This window comes from Suricata suricatta, chromosome 10 (assembly GCF_006229205.1).
Source record: "Suricata suricatta isolate VVHF042 chromosome 10, meerkat_22Aug2017_6uvM2_HiC, whole genome shotgun sequence".
NCBI lineage: Eukaryota > Metazoa > Chordata > Mammalia > Carnivora > Herpestidae > Suricata > Suricata suricatta.
Genome location: NC_043709.1, coordinates 6481580 through 6497637, shown reverse-complemented (window position 1 = coordinate 6497637; position 16058 = coordinate 6481580). Strand labels below are relative to the sequence as shown.

At 48.0% G+C, this 16058-nt stretch overlaps 1 protein-coding gene across 1 annotated transcript in view; it reads left to right on the top strand.

Moving 5' to 3' along the window:
* The window catches only part of SREBF2 (sterol regulatory element binding transcription factor 2), a 58804-nt gene that overhangs the window by 6274 nt on the left and 36472 nt on the right, over window positions 1-16058 (top strand). The gene's annotated exons all lie outside the window — the stretch shown is intronic.

Sequence of the window (16058 nt, the reverse complement as noted above, 5' to 3'; positions counted from 1 at the left end):
GGGGCCGGGGGGGGGGGGGGGGGGGGGGAGTCACTCAGATACCCAGATTCATGTAGCCCACCCCGTGCCCCAGCCTGGAGAGGAACTTCCAGTTCTGGAGCCTTTGGGTGCCACTGCCTTGTCCGCTCTGTCTTCTCCCTGCAGTCAGCTCCATCTTTTGCAGAGACCCCAACACCACCTGGCACTGACGAGGCACTCTGCAAAGGTGTCGTGTGGGCCCCTGGCCAGGGTGCCCACGTCTGTGGGGAGCTTGGAGTGGCCGCCCTGGTGAGCCGGGGGTGAGTGTTGGGAGGGTGTGGCCGGCACCCTGCTGGGAGGAGAGGGGAAGGTGTGGAAGCCTTACACATTTCTCTGGTGAGTCACACTTGGGGAAACTGCTCAGTGAGGTGAGGCACAGATGTACTTTCTACCCTTGTGTGTAGCTCTTTCAAGACAGACACTTTGTTTTGACACGTGAGTATACATCACTGTGGCGGGTGTCTGGGTTGAAAGTGCTGCTGTTGCTCACAGTTTATTTATTTTCTACCCATTTTTAGTTCCTGATCTCCTCTCACCCAGTTCGATTTCCTGGGACATAAAGTCCTTTGGGGTCGCTCAGACCACCGAACCACCCTCCTTGGCTTTCTCCTCCCTCTCAGGTGTGTTTGGCTTTGCCCTTGACAAACACTGTCCCGTACTCACACCTAGGCCTTTGGCCTGATGTTCACCGACCAGTCTTTTCTGTCGTTCTCCTACTCCGCTCATGTATTGGCATTTTTTTAAAACTATATTTTTGTATTTGTCTCCACTGGATGTTTTCTCTTCTCCATTTCAAAATTTAAAAAGTTCTTGGGGCGCCTGGGTGGGGGACTTAAGCATTTGACTTTGGCTCAGGTCATGATCTCACGGATTGTGAGTTCAAGTCCCGCATCAGGCTCTGTGCTGACAGCTCAGAGCCTGGAACCTGCTTCTGATTCTGTGTCTCCCTCTCTCTCCGCCCCTTCCCCACTCACACTCTGTCTGTCTCTCCTTCAAAAATAAACATACATGAAAAAAAAATTCTTAAGCCATTTTATTGAAAAAGAGTGCTTTCTGATGATCAGATGTCTGTATCTCCTCAATGCTGAGCTTGATTGATGCACGTGCACAAGTTATTAATGACATTTTCACTGACAGGTTGCTAGGTGTTGAAACGGTTGAGCTTTGATAGTCCGGGTGATCCAGCATAGCGCGCCCTCCCACACCCACCCCCTTGCCTAGACAGGCCCTTGCATATCCGTGTCCCCGCAGGACGAGAAGTACTGTTGGCCTGAACACGTATGAGCGAGTCTCTCCGGCGTCAGTTCATTGGTGTGTGTTTCCCAAGGAGCACCCCGCGACACGAGGTGGGACGCTCCTGCACCTGCCAGCTCTAGCCCTTCCGGTTGTTAACCTCTCCGGCTGCTGTAAATTACTGTGACTACTGTGGTGATTGGGACTTAACCACTTGGAAAAAAATTTTTTTTTTTGAAAAGGCAGTACGTTCGTATGGTGAAATTAAAAAATGTGAGAGAGGACTGGGAAGAATCCCGTCCTGCCCGTGTTTGCTTACAACCCACCTGCCCCGCCTCCTCACAAGTAATTCATTTTGTAGTTTCTGTACCTTCTTCAAAACTTCCTTAAATCTCTACACAGATTGGGAGCATGCTACAGGTTGTTCTTCTGCACCTTGCCTTTGTTTTTTGTTTTTTCACTTAACTATGTATATCAGAGATCTTCCTACTCTTCAGGGCTGCATGGTTTTCCGTTGCGTAGATGTACTGCTGTGCCTTCATTCATCCAGTCCTTTTCTGACGGACATTTCAGGCTGCTTCCAGTCCTGCTACTCGAGACAGCGCCGTGGTGACTAGCTTTGTAAATCCATCATTCACACGCGCGCAGGTGTGAGTGCGGGTGAAAGACCAGAAGTGGGAATGCTGGGTCAGAGTGGGGCTGGTGATGACTGACATCACAGATGCCACAAGAATCGAGGGATAGAAAATCTATAAAAGGAAGGGGCAGGAACTAACATTCTGTTCTGGCTCTACACGTTTGTGGTTTGGAGAGATCCTGTGAAACTGCCATCTGCAGAGGATGTGCCAGTTTACGCCGTCACCGCGGGTAGGAGAGAGCCTGTTGCCCCTCAGCTTCCCGGCAGAGCTTAAGACTCTGGTCCCTTTATTCTGACTGCCTTTGCCACCTGTGTGCCAGTTTAGAGCATGCCACCCCCAACCCCCTCTGTCCTGCCTCCCGGGGCCTCACTTTCCTGTATTCAGGACCACTGGACAGTGAGTAGCAACCAGCTTTCTGAAGGATCCCTTCCTGTTCCTCAGACGTTGCCTTCACTTGCCCGGGACCCTCGTGGTTGGGACTGGCGGACACCTCACCTCTTCCATCTGGTTTGCTTGCTCTCTCTACTCTTAAAATTGCTCCTATTTTCGGCTCTCTGCTTTGGGGGACTTGAAAACTAGTTTTTTGTTTTAGGGGGTTCCGTTGGGACTTTCTTCTCTGCCTGCACTCTCATGGAGTTTCTTGGCGGCAGCCCTTGATGCCCTGAAATTTCAGTGCGTCCTCTCTGAAAAAATTTGGGGGGCTTTCCGTCACTATAAGGGGTGTTCTGGAAGTTGCTTCCTTGCCCCATAATTCTCTTAAGACCACTTTTCACCCAAATCGACAGGCATTTTAGGAAATGCCCTTTGTTAAGAATAGTTCCGTTCTCATAATACCTTCCTTTGAACTTTCAGTCTTTGGTGTTTCCTAGGAGAATTGTGATTCATCTTTTTCTTTATTAGTTATCGACTGTCTCTGACGTCATCTCTACTTTTCCATCCGTCACCAAGTTTGAAATCACTGTGTCTGCAGCACCAGCCGTGGGCCCCGCAGCATCTAGTCAGGCCTGCAGTTCAGACCTTTCTGTAGGGCCTGTGTTGAACTGGGCTTTGGATGCTGCGCTGGCAGGGTAAGCGAGGACCCTGCCGTCCCGTGGTGCATATGGCCCTTTGCCCATGTTGTCTCCTAAAACATTGCTGCTGTTAATCCCATCTCCTGATTCTGTGGCATGTACAGTTGAGAAACCGAGGCCCAGATCACATAACTAGTAAATGGTAGGAAGCTGACCTCAGTCCAGACAGGTCTAACTCCAAAACCCGTGTATCTTGCGCCAGCCACACCCGTCTGATGTAAGTGGGCTTCCAAGTTGCAAACACAAGATGGTGTGGGTGCTAAGGCCAGAGAGACTGGGACCCTCTGCTCAGGTGCACGCTTAGTGACACGTGTTTACCAAGAGGGGTCTGCTCTGTGCTAGCTCTTCAAGTGACCTCTCCTGTGTCCGGCAGTACTTCTCTGAGCCTTGTTTCTGCCATGTGGTGGGGACTGGGGAGATCTGTGCCACAGGTGCTGCAGGAATTGAGCGAGCCGGGGCGCGTAAAGGGAAGAAGGCAGGAACCGACTTTCTCTTCAGACTCTCTGAGAATGAATAAGGAAGTTCACTTTGCAAGTTGACTCTTAGGACCAAAGGGCCTTTTTATAGAATACAGTATTTTTTCCTTTCGAAAGGGCTTTTGTAGGTGTGGTGGGTGGGACACAAAGGACTAGTCACAGAGTGCCGAGTAAAGTGTTCCATTTCAGGACCGCAGGTTTCAGGGGTTAGACTTGGTTGACTTGATGGAATTTTTTAAAGAGTAGTTGGATCCCAGAGCCTGGGCCTCCAGGTAAGGCTCCTTGGGGAAGCTCAGTTTAGAAGCTAATCCTAAACCGTTGACCGGTTTGGAAACTGGAAAAGCAGAGCTCTTTCTGAGTCACTTAGGCCTTTGGAATTGCTAATGAATATGTATCTAAATGTCCCTTATAATCTGGATCTAGCCTGCAAAACTGGTCTATTGAGTTCAGAGTCTGGTTTGGACCAGTGATGAAATTCTGACGGCTGAGCCAGATGCAGAGCTGCCTTGTGAAACTGGCCCTCACTGTCCCACAGCAACCGGGAAGTCAGGCTTCTTGCCGAGTGTGAAATTGACGGTGAAGCCTTAGACTGTACCCAAGTCCTTCTGATACACTTGTCTTTCTCACAGTGCTGCGAGGTAGATGCTTCATTTTCCTTCCCATTTTGCAGATGAGACATTGAGACATAAAACAGTTTGCCCAAGATTTGCCATGCTGATGGAGTTGGGAATTGGATTTGGGCCTTTTAACCTGGGATCCCATATACTTTTCTGCCCTGTTGGAAATGCGGTGGGATGTGTCCTGACTCCGGAAGCCTCTCTAGGAGCCCCTTCTGGTCAGAAGTGATTTAAAAAACTTTAATGTAATTTTAAAAATGTGTTCAAACCAGTTCAGCAGGAGTGAGTATCTGTTATATTCCCAGCACAGTTTGGGGTTTTGGAGGCAAATGAAACAGTCCCGACCTTCAGGGAGCTGACATCTAAACAGCCAGACATAATGTGAAGTGAAATGGCAGCAGAGGCCATGACGGCGGCTCAAACTCCAAGTCGTTTACTGAGCACGACGGAAGGGAATTAGCAGTATCTTCGACAGGGACTTTGGCATTTGAGCTGAGATTCAGGGAAGAAAGAACAGAACTTTACAAGAAGGGGAAAGAGTCAAGATGTTCTTTTTGACAGAGTTGGACCAAACTTGGGAATAATGTGGCCTGTTCTGGGAACACACGATTTACTGTGGGATCAAGGTTCTCAAACCGTAATGGGTCTGAGAACCCACCAGGGTGCACCCCCTAAGATCTGAGTGTGGGAAGTCTGGGGTGGCGTCCGAGGGGACACCCACCTAGAGGAAGGGTGGGTCTGAGGAATTCTCTTGTGGAGGCACCTTGTAAGCTGAGGTCTGCCGGCTGAGAAAAGGGGGCAGGAGAGACGAGTCCTATTCTAGGCCAAGGGAACGGCCCTTTGGAAAGGCACTTGGGTGTGTGGGCGATTTACAGACTACAATCTTGATCACTGTCCGTTCATTATCTTTCTCAACACAGTTTTGGTCAGGCCCCTCCCTCCTGTATTGGTCAGGAGGCTGGGTGGTGAGCAGCAGACGCTGCGTCTGGCCAGCCTGAACAGAAAAGGAGTTTCTTGGAAGGACAGTGGTGCACGGACTGACCGGAAAAGCTGCAGCGCCCACTTGGAGAAGGGGTCCGAGCCAAGAGAGGCTGAGGAGCTGAGCTCAGCTAAGGATAGCCCAGGGGCAACCGGGTCAGCCCCCCCCCCCACCACAGTGATGCCCGACAGGCCGCCGCTCTCCTGGGTCACTCCCACAAGAGTCGTGCTCCCGGTGGGGGTGTCCGTGAATCAGGGGTGACGGGAGGGAAGCCTTACCTCCCACCAAGACCACTCCTGGGGGTTCTCTGAAAGGAAGAGCAGGGTGCTGCTGGGAGGGTCGGGTGGAATGATGGACAAACAATGAAAGGGGCAGGTGTCCGCTGCGTTTTCTGTGCCTCTCCTTGCCTCCAACGTAAGAGCCAGCGCCTTGTGTCAGAGCTGCTCAACTCTGTTCCATGCTCTCTCCCCTTCAGCAGCTCTCCGGGTATTTCCTGGTGGGGTGGTGGTTTTGCTCAGCCTGTTTCCTTTGTCTGCCATCACCTTCCTTCTCTCTTAACTCCTAAAACTCTTCCTCCACTGCCTGCCAGCATGGATCAGTCCTTCCTCTGCTCTTATCAGTCCTTCCTCTGCTCTGGGACAGCCTTTTCTTTCCCTTTTTTTTGTTTTTAAAGTCTTTATTTTTTTTTTAAGTAGGCTCCACACCCAACGTTGGGGCCTGAACTCACGACCCTGAGATAAAGAGTCTAATGCTCCACCAACTGAGCCAGCCAGGTGTCCCCTCTGACAGCCCTTTCTTTAAGAGGCACTGTTCTTCTTGCCCTTGTCACAGTGGATGGGGGTTGGTTGGGTTTGTCTTTTCCCTTTTAGATTGGGAAGGTGGGCAGGGAGCCACACTCCTTGGGAAGCCTTGCCCTGGGCATCTTCCAGCTCTCAGCAACATAGCACCCAGTGTCTGTGGGTGCTGGGCGGATACCTATAGCCCGACTTAATAATCTGCTTTGCAATTTTTGTTTTGTCCTTAGTCTTAGGGAGGGGAGTGAGTGGAAGGGCGGGAGGGTGGGGCGCTGGGGTCTCTCACCTTTGCCCGACTGGTTTTAGGACTGAACAAGGTTGAGATCCCCGGCATGGAGGCTGCGCCCCAGGAGAGTCAGGAGGGAGGTCCAGCTCGCACCTGGCTTCGCTGACTCTCGGTTACCTGGCACCGTGACACGCCATGCCCTTGTCTTCTAGAACAGGACAGCGCAGGATTGGCTCCTGGGAGTCCCACTCTCCACATCTTCCTCACCTTTCAGTCTCTTGTTCCAGGAGAGGGAAAGAGCAGTGTGGTTGGTGCAGGGCAGGAGCAGGTGAAGACAGGAAGTCCAGGAAGACCTGAGAGCACACTCCTGCCCTGCCCAAGTGGGGTTTGGGGGCTCCATTCGTGAGCAAGGCACTTAATGAGCATCTGCCCGATGCCAGGGGCTGTGTGGTGACATCCGTTCAATAATGGAGCCAAAGCATCTGTACAGCGTGGTGCTAAGACTTGACCTCAAATTCCAGCTCCACTGCCTGCTGACTGGGTGATGTAGGACAAGTTCCTTAACCTCTCTGTGCCTCATTGTCCTCGTCTGTGCAGTGGAGGTGATACTGGTGTCTGCCTCAGAGTGTTGTGTGATTAAATGAGGAAACTATGCAAAGCGCTGAACGCAATCGCTGACGCACAGTAAGAGCTTAGTAAATGTTAGCAATTACTGTACTGCTTGTATTCTTGCCACTGCTGGTGGCCTCGGGTTTGTTCTTCCTCGTTGTGAGTCTGGTCCTGACCTCTTTCTAAGAGCAGACATTGCAAAGTCCTAAATGGAAAAAGAGCGACAGCCTTTCAAATGTGGGGTGCCAACGATCCGATGCCTCTAACTTGCCTCCCTTGGATTCCTCTAAGGACTGGGAGGCCTGGGTTCGCTGGCTGGGACCCAGGGTGGGGCTTTGGCTTGGGTGGTGCCCCTGGTTTATTGACTGCAGCATTGTGAGCCCTGGGCCGGGAGGCGGGGCATCCGCGAGGAAGGACTTCCGGAGAGGAAGCCCCGCGCTGTGGTTTTCGGGGCGGCCGCCGGTGCAGGGCGCTTGCGGAAAGAGCACAGGCTCGGGAAGAGGGAAGAGGACGAGGCTCCTGCCTCACTGCCCCTCACTTGGCCGCCTGCCTAAGGCCGTGCGCAGATCACCCCCGCTTTGGCCTCGGGCTTGTTTCTTCAGCCACCGCCATCACTTGTCCAGAACTTATGTGCCGGGCACTGTTCTAAGTCCTTTACACGCACTGACTCTTTTTTAAAAGAGTACTTGAAACCACCGCTTCACAGGGTGATCTGGAGATTACATACCACAGATGTGTGGAAGCCAGCAAGGCGTTAAAAGCAGGAACAACTGGGAGACAGTTCTAATGAGGTTCTTTTCCAGTAAAAAAAAAAATCATGTTTAAACTTTGCATATAAATATATACTCACACACAAAGAGATAAATAGCAGTAAAAATCAACAACAACAACAAAGGCTTTTGAAGCAACACGCTCTGCAGGGTCTCCTCGCATTGTGCACCTCTTTATCTTGACACTGGGTGCCTGGCCCTGGTGGGTGCTTGTACAGGGTTTCGCCGTCAGAACACGTGCCTCTTGAAGGCATTTAGTTTTGTGTCTGGCGTGTAGCAGACTCAGTTAACGTATGCTGAGGCCGTGTCTTATAGGATGTGTCTTTACTGATTTTTTTATTTTGGAAAAGACTGCTCGAGAAAGCATCTTGTCAAGGCAGACAGTCTCAGCTGGAGAATAATTTAGTCACCTGGGTAGGAAGGTATACTCACAAGATACAAACAGCCAGGCAGGAAGATCCCCCCCTCTTCCCTCAGTGAGTCAGCCACACGCAGGCCTCCCCTGAGAGCGACCTTGCACTAGCTGTGTGCTGAATGTGGGAGGTAATGAGATGGGTTACATAAGCACCCCCTCGACACCCCCCAAATTCTCCTTAGTCATCACTCCAGGTCTCTCTCGCATCTTTCTTTGTCCCAAGTGGCGATGAGTGTAACTGTAAAATCCAAGAAATGTTTGTTTTGTGGGGAAATAGTGTGCATAGAGGAGAGGTTCAGACCTAAATATGATCTCAGTTCAAATCTTGGTTCAGCCACTTTGTAGCTTGGGCGGCCTGAGCAAGTTGTTTACTGTATTTGAACCTTATTTTCCATGCTTGTTAAGAATACTGGTCTCAGGGTTTATATAAAGTACTAAGTATCGGTGTGATAGCTGTTACTGTGTGGTCCACACAGAATCAATATGAAATGAACATGATTTTAGTCATAGCCAAATGTGATTTCTAATTAGAAAATAAGTTTCTTAGCTTTGTCACAGGGCCATTTTTGCTTTTAAACATCAATAGCGTGACCGCTGACTTTTATTCAGGGGTTAAGTTGGAATCTAACCTGGAGATGATGCCGTTTTGTATTTGCTGTGTTAAAAAACAAAACAAAACAAGGGTACCTGGGTCGCTCAGCTGGTTAAGCATCCAACTCGTGATTTTGGCTCAGGTTATGATCTCATGGTTGTGGGATCAAGCCCCATGTTGGCCTCTGTGCTGGGCAAGGAGCCTGCTTGGGATTCTCTTGCTCTCTCTCCCCCACTCCCGCCCGCCTTTGCTCACTCTCTCTCAAAAAAATAAGAATAGGAATTTAAAAATTAAAAAAACAACACTGCAAGAATCAAATGCTCTTTTTATGTTCTGGATATATGGACTGGACTCTATATATGTAATGTGCATGTATAAGAGTTTGGATTATTCCCATTTCTACAAGAAGATGAGCCTCGGGGAGATATTTTTCCCCCAAAGGCAGCAAAGCAGTTACATTGACAGATTCATGGTCTGGATTTGCTAATCGATAGCCAGGTCTTCTTCAGCCAGTACTTTTGGAACTTACACGTGGGAATCCCTTTTCTCTTTGGCCTTCCAGTTAGTTCTTGGTTTAGCTTTTTGACATCCTCCTTTGCCACACTTCCTTCACACAGTCTCTAGGAGGTGGCCTGTTTCCCAGTGTGGACCATTTTTTAGAATATCACATATAACCAGACGTTTTCTTTAATCAGTTTTCAGAAGATTCATCCACTGATGAAGTTATCCAAGGTTTTGTTTCAGCTGTTCTGATATTACCCTCTCAAGTCAGAACTCAGCCCCAAGTTCGTGCTCAGAATGACACTTAAAGCGGTCACGAGGTTAGGGGGCTCTGGGGAGGCCAGCAGCCCCCTTGTACGAGCCAGCACAAGCAACCGCGGGGCCAGGGGGCTTTCTCTTCCTAGAGCGTTGTCCAATGACTCACTGCTCCTTCCTTAATAAAGGGAAGGGCCACGTTCATCACCACGAGCTATAGAATAACCTGTCGTGATCTGACCCTGATTCCTGCCCAGCCCGGGGCCCTGGGGCTTGTCATTTCTCTTCAGCAGCCCACTGTGCCAGCTCTGTGCCTCCAGGCCTTGGCTTCTGAGATTCCCTGGGCCTGGAATTCCCTTCGTGTGCCCCTCAGCCTCCAGTCCAGCTCCCGCAAGAGGCCGCTCCCACCTGCACCTGCCCCGTGTCCACCTTGCTGCGGGGATTGTGAGTTTTTACCATCTCTCTAGGCCAACACACAGTGGGTGCTCAGCACATTTAAATGCTATTTTGCATTTACATACCCACTTCACCAACAGTAGAAGCTTTGCAGAAATAACAGATTTGTCTGGATTTCCCAGGATAACCTGAATTTCAGAAATATCTTGTCCCATTGTGAGGTGACATGTCCCTTCCAGTTTTGGTTCAGAAAGCGTAATTTCGGGGCGCCTGGGTGGCTCAGTCAGTTGAGCCTCCGGCTTCGGCTCAGGTCAGATCTCACGTTCGTGGGTTCGAGCCCCGCGTCAGGCTCTGTGCTGACAGCTAGCTCAGAGCCTGGAGCCTGCTTCCTGTTCTGTGTCTCCTTCTCTCTCTGCTCTTCCCCCTCTCATGCTCTGTCTCTCTCTGTATCAAAAATAAATAAAACATTAAAAAAAATTTTTTTAAATAAAAAAAAGAAAGTGTAATTTCTGTTTTTATAGATTCTATGCAAGTTGCTCTGGGGAGCATTTCAGTGAATTGATGCCAGTTTTTTTTTAACTGTCAGAATGGTTAGTACTTGGAGAAGTTTAGGGGAATGGAAGACTTTGTCCATGTGCTTGTGAAGCATAATCTATGAGAAAAGCATTTGAAAATATAACTTACTATATGTAATGTGGCAAAATAAAAATTTTTTAATATTAAAAACCTACTCTGAGCTAACATCAGCACATATCAGAGATTTGTTAACATCATTAATGAGAAAACCATCAGGACAACAAAGCTGGATCAAAAGAGAATGTAAGAAACTGATATTTACATAGTTAAAACAAAAGGCTGCAGGAATAAGATTGCAGATTTAGATGCAGACCTGGTTAATGTCCTACAGGGCACTGATACAAACAAAGCCTTCAAGCTTATCTTCTTTACCAGACAGAAGTCATTTACAACTTAACAGTTTTCTGCATGAACATCTAACTTTACCTAACCCGTGGTAAATAGGAAGTCAAACAGATGTGTTTCCACGGGGCATCGGATGGCCTTTCGCAGGCACGGTACAGACTAGTACCTGTCACCTGACTTTAAAGGGACACTACATGTATATATAGTGCCTTGTTTTCAAGTTTCCAATAATTTTTCTTAACAAATAAATCATAATTGGGTTCAGGAGCTCAAAGATGGCTGGATCTGAGGTAGAGAAGAGTCCTTGTTGAAAGACATTTAAGTGGTTTTGAAGTGGGATTGTGGAACTCAGAAAGGAGGAGGGTGGTGAGGAGCACACTCAGGAAAGATCTCCTCCCTAACCCCGCTCCCCCGACAAAGGCGAGTACGGATAAAGGGAGTGGGTATTTCCCCCCCCTCCCCCCAGGTGGATGATGAGCAAAGGTGAGTGGGAAGTGAAATTCTTAGGAGTAGGAGGGAGCAGTTGGCAGGAAGTTTTGAAGCTTGTGTTTAAGAGATTTGATTTGATTTGAAAGACTGTTGGACCAACAAGATACTCACAAAAGACAATTGTCACTGGGTAGGAGGCTGCGGTTGAAATCAGGGCAGAGTATAGAAGTGAAGCGAAGAGATAACTGTGATACTGTGGAAAGAAGCTTGCCAGGAGCTCATAGTAAACTTAGGGTAGAGAGAAGAAGAAAGAGCGGTCGGAGGTGGTGCTGAAGATCACTCTCCTGGTAGAAACAGAGCTGGCACAGGTCCCTTGCTGAGTTGGACCAGAGAGTCCAGGCTGGCCAGCTGGGACTCTGAGGCTGCTCCTAACATCCAGCTGGGCAGATAGGGAGAGAGAGGTAGCCAGAGGAGACCGGAAGACCATTTGAGAATGACTTTGGCTTCCCTTTATGCTGTGCTTTCTTTTTCTCCTAATTTTCAAATGTTTTATTTTATTATGTAATATTTGATACATGCAGTGACACATTTCGGTGTGTTATGAAACACAGGCATTTAAGAACCCCCACCTCCCTGCCCAATTTTCTTTTGTGGTTTCTTTGCCAGTAAAAAGAGTTTACTCATCCCTCGCTTCAAATATAGGATGTCTGAGTCACTGGTTTGCCATCCTGTGTCATTCAGCCCTCCTCCAGACTCCCTGTCCCCCCAGGAAGGTGACCCAGAGTCCCCTTGAAGTGCACGATGCTGCCCCTGTGCTCCGAGCGGCTTAGCAAGCGTGCCCCCTGGTGTTTGAAGTGATTTTAGGCACCAGTTGCCCGTGATGTGTCCCTGTGTTCCTTATATTCTTGCATTTCAGGGTTTCTGTGTCGATGGGTTCAGTCAACAGCCCAGTTCTTGAACTGCTCTTCTGGGACCTGAGTGGAGGTAACTAATGTTTCAGGTCCCGAGAACGCAGTGGCCGTCACGGACAGCAAAATGGTGGAGGAAGGAAAAGTGATCTATTGACCCTCGGGTGTGATACTGGTCGACATTTGATTTTTTTTTTTTAATTATCAGCAAAAAAAACCAAACATCCTAGGAGGGACGATAGGGTCATCAGCTTGAAAACAGGATACTTGGGGGTGCCTGGGTGGCTCAGTTGGTTAAGCCTCCGACTTTGGCTCAGGTCAGATCTCACGTTTGTGGGTTCGAGCCCCGCATGAGGCTCTGTGCTGACAGCTAGCTCAGAACCTGGAGCCTGCTTCCAGTTCTGTTTCCTTCTCTCTCTCTGCCCCTCCCTCTCTCATGCTATCTCTCTTTGTATCAAAATAAATAAAACATTAAAAAAAAAGTTAAAAAAAAAAAAAGAAAACAGGATACTTGTTTCTTAATAAGCCTGCTTGTTGCGAATTAACTTCCGGGATTCCTTTCCTCCCCCTCACTGGTTGTGGTCCTTCGGACTCCCAGCGGCCCGCAAACATCACACACCACACTTCTGTGTCCTTGTGTCTGTTGGCCAGATTAATGAACAACACTACATGAGGAAAAGTTAGGTGATATCCTTACAATCCTTACAGCGAGGGACTAAGTGTAACACAAAAACCATGTCATTTTGTTACGCAATAGTCGCATTCGTATACAGTCAGTTCTGCCATAATGCAACATATCCCTTCCTTAAAAATCACTGCACTAAACGAAACCGTGTAATGCAGACCATAGGGCTTGTGGGGAAAATAAGATTCGGGTCACAACACTCAAAATCTTCAGAGGTGACCAAAAAAAAGAGAAGAAGACTAAAAGCTGGGAAAGAACCTAGTAAAACAGCTCGTTTTTACAGATACTAAGTGGCTAAGAAGTACATAAATACCACAATAAATAGGGCCCCTTACCTTAAAGGTTTGCTTGTGGAGGTGGGCGTTGAAAGTTACAGTCCCTGAGTTACTATGAAGTGATAGATGGAGGGTCGTGTGCCATCCAGTGGTGAGTTCTCATCCAGGTGTGGGTGGTTTTGGTTCATGACACATGCAGGGGCCTGACAAAGCTGGTGGCTGTCTGAGATGTGTGCCCAGGCTGATTTTGTGTTCTCCTGTGTGGCATGTTTCAGCTGGGTGTGTTTTTGCATTACCTAGTGTTTCCGTCATGCATAAGTAAACACAAAATTCATGATGTGCCCAAATTGTTCCCTAATACACCCAATGCATTGGAACACATTCCAGTCTTAAAAACAAAAGTCCAAGCAAAACTGTCAAAAAAAAAAAAGTGCCACAAATAACACGTACTAATTAATACCAAGTACCAGGAGCTGTGCCTGCTTTAGACTCTTTGTTAATTCTCTCAGCATCCCCATGAGGTGGGTATAATTTCAGCCCCATTTTATAGATGAGAAAACTGTGGCTCAGAGAAGTAAAACCCCAAGTTATAGCACTAGGGCATGATACCTTAATATGATGCCATTATTCTTCCTCACGAAATTTTTTTTTATAAGTAGTTTATTGTCAAATTAGTTTCCATACCACACCCAGTGCTTTTCCCCACAGGTGCCCTCCTCCATCACCACCACCTCTTTTCCCCTTCCCCTTCTCTTCCTCATGAAATTTAAAAAGAAATTAATGTCAACTCAACTTCAATAAAAGAAAAACTAGCGGTGTGGCAAATACTTGAAAATGTATAAGAAGGAGCAAATATCCATCATCTATGAAATGTTTTTAAATCAGTAAAAAGAGACAAATAGCTCAATGGAAAGGTAGACAAAGGTCAAGAGCAGGCAATTTAGGAAGGATGGCAAATGGCCAATAAAGTGGACAGGGGGCCGTGCAGCCTCGGGTAGTACTTCGTCCGTGCGGACTGAAGCGTCTGCCGCCGCTCTTCGCTCCTCTGTCTGGGACAGAAACCGAGGTGGGGAGACACTGACAGAAGCATCGATTGTTTTAACTTCCCCAAACACACATACCTGTCCTCCGACCCCAATTTCTCAAAATTTATCCCCACCATCAGGTAAGTGGGACAAGATTTTTACAGGCGTTAATGCCAATGAATTGAAAATAGCTATTTGTCATCCCTAAATGTTTAAAATTCTTTCTTTCTTTTTTTTTTTTTTTAACTTTTAAATGTTTATTTTGGAGAGAGAGAGAGAGAGAGAGAGCATGAGCAGGGGAGGGGCAGAGAAAGAGAGGGAGACACAGAATCTGAAGCAGGCTCCAGGCTCCGAGCTGTCAGCACAGAGCCCTGTGAGGGGCTCAAACCCACGAGCTGAGATCATGACGTGAGCCAAAGTCAGACGCTTAACCGACTGAGCCCCCAGGCGCCCCCTAGTTGGTTAAATTCTAATGCACCGATACAACAGGGTACGACGTGGTGCGCAAGCCATCATGTTCTATCCATCATGGTTGACACGGAATACTTCTCGTATTTTATTAAGTAAAGGGAGCAGGGTACAGAATAGCATCTTCAGTGTGATCTCATTTTCATAAAACTGTCACACACACACGCACACGTGTATAGAAAGGACACATGAAAACATTGACAGTGGAGACCTCAGGGAGGTTGACATTGCTGGATGATTTTATTTCACTTTTTTTCTGAAATTTTCTATAGTGAATGTTACTTTTACAATTTTATTCTATTTTTAATTTTCAAGTTTATTTTGAGAGAGAGAGAGAGAGTGCATGAGCACGAGCCGGGGAAGGGCAGAGAGAAGGAGAGAGACTCTCAAGCAGGCTCTGGGCATCAGCACAAAGCCTGATGTGGGGCTCGAACTCATGAGCTTGAAATCATAACTTGAGATGAGATCAAGAGTCCTACACTTAACCAACTGTACCACCCAGGCGCCCCACTTTTACAATTTTAAAAAGGAAAGTTACTTTAAACCATTATCAAACACAAGGTGGATAATAAATACAAAATATAAGAATAAATGACCTACTTTCTAAAATCGTGTTCTCAGCACCTAACTGGGCTAAGTAGCAAAGGGCCACTAAAGGATTGTTGACTGACTGCAGTTCGGAGACCATGTTACCTCACTGGAGCTTTAGGTTCTTTATTCCTGCCCAGAGTTAATCTGCCCAGATTTCAGGTCACCTCAGTCTCAGGTGGATGCTGCTGGCTGGGCTGGACAGAGTGATTTATGTTACCTCCAGGTTGCAAGCTCCGTGAAGTGCCTATGAACTTGAGGTATCTTTGGTTGAGGCTCCAGAGTCGTTGCAATGCACAGGTGACAGCCACAGCCTCAGATTTTGGTTACCTATTTAAAAAAAAATTTTTTTTAACATTTATTTATTATTGAGAAACAGACACAGAGTATGAGCAGGGGAGGGGCAGAGAGAGGGGAGACACAGAATCGGCAGCAGGCTCCAGGCTCTGAGCTGACAGCACAGAGCCTGATGCAAGGCTGGAACCTGCGAGTGGTGAGATGATGACCTGAGCCAAAGTTGGACGCTCAACCTACTGAGCCACCCAGGGGCCCCGGTTACCTGCTTCTAAAGGGACCAAAACCCAGGTGTGGTTTCCTGGGGCCCAGGTTACTTTAATTAAGCAAACTTATTCCTTTAAGAAGCACCTGGGGCGCCTGGGTGGCTCAGTCGGTTAAGCCTCCGGCTTCGGCTCAGGTCAGATCTCACGTTTGTGGGTTCGAGCCCCGCATGAGGCTCTGTGCTGACAGCTAGCTCAGAGCCAGGAGCCTGCTTCCTGTTCTGTGTCTCCTTCTCTCTCTCTGCCCCTCCCCCTCTCATGCTCTGTCTCTCTTTGTATCAAAATAAATAAAACATTAAAAAAAAAAGTTAAAAAAAAAAAAAAAGAAGCACCTAAAATGAATGTGGGGGTTCCTGGGTGGATCATTCAGTTAAGCATTGGATTCTTGACTTAGGCTCAGGTCCTGACCTCACAGTTTGTGAATTCAAGCCCTGTGTTCAGGGAGCACAGAGCCTGCTTGGGATTCTCTCTCTCCCTCTCTCTTTCTGCCCCTCCCTTGCTGGTGTGCTCTCTCTCTCACACACACGCTCTCTCTCTCTTTCTCTCTCTCTCAAAAATAAATAAACTTTAAAAAATGGGGATTACCTGGACGGCTCAGTTGGTTAAGTGTCCA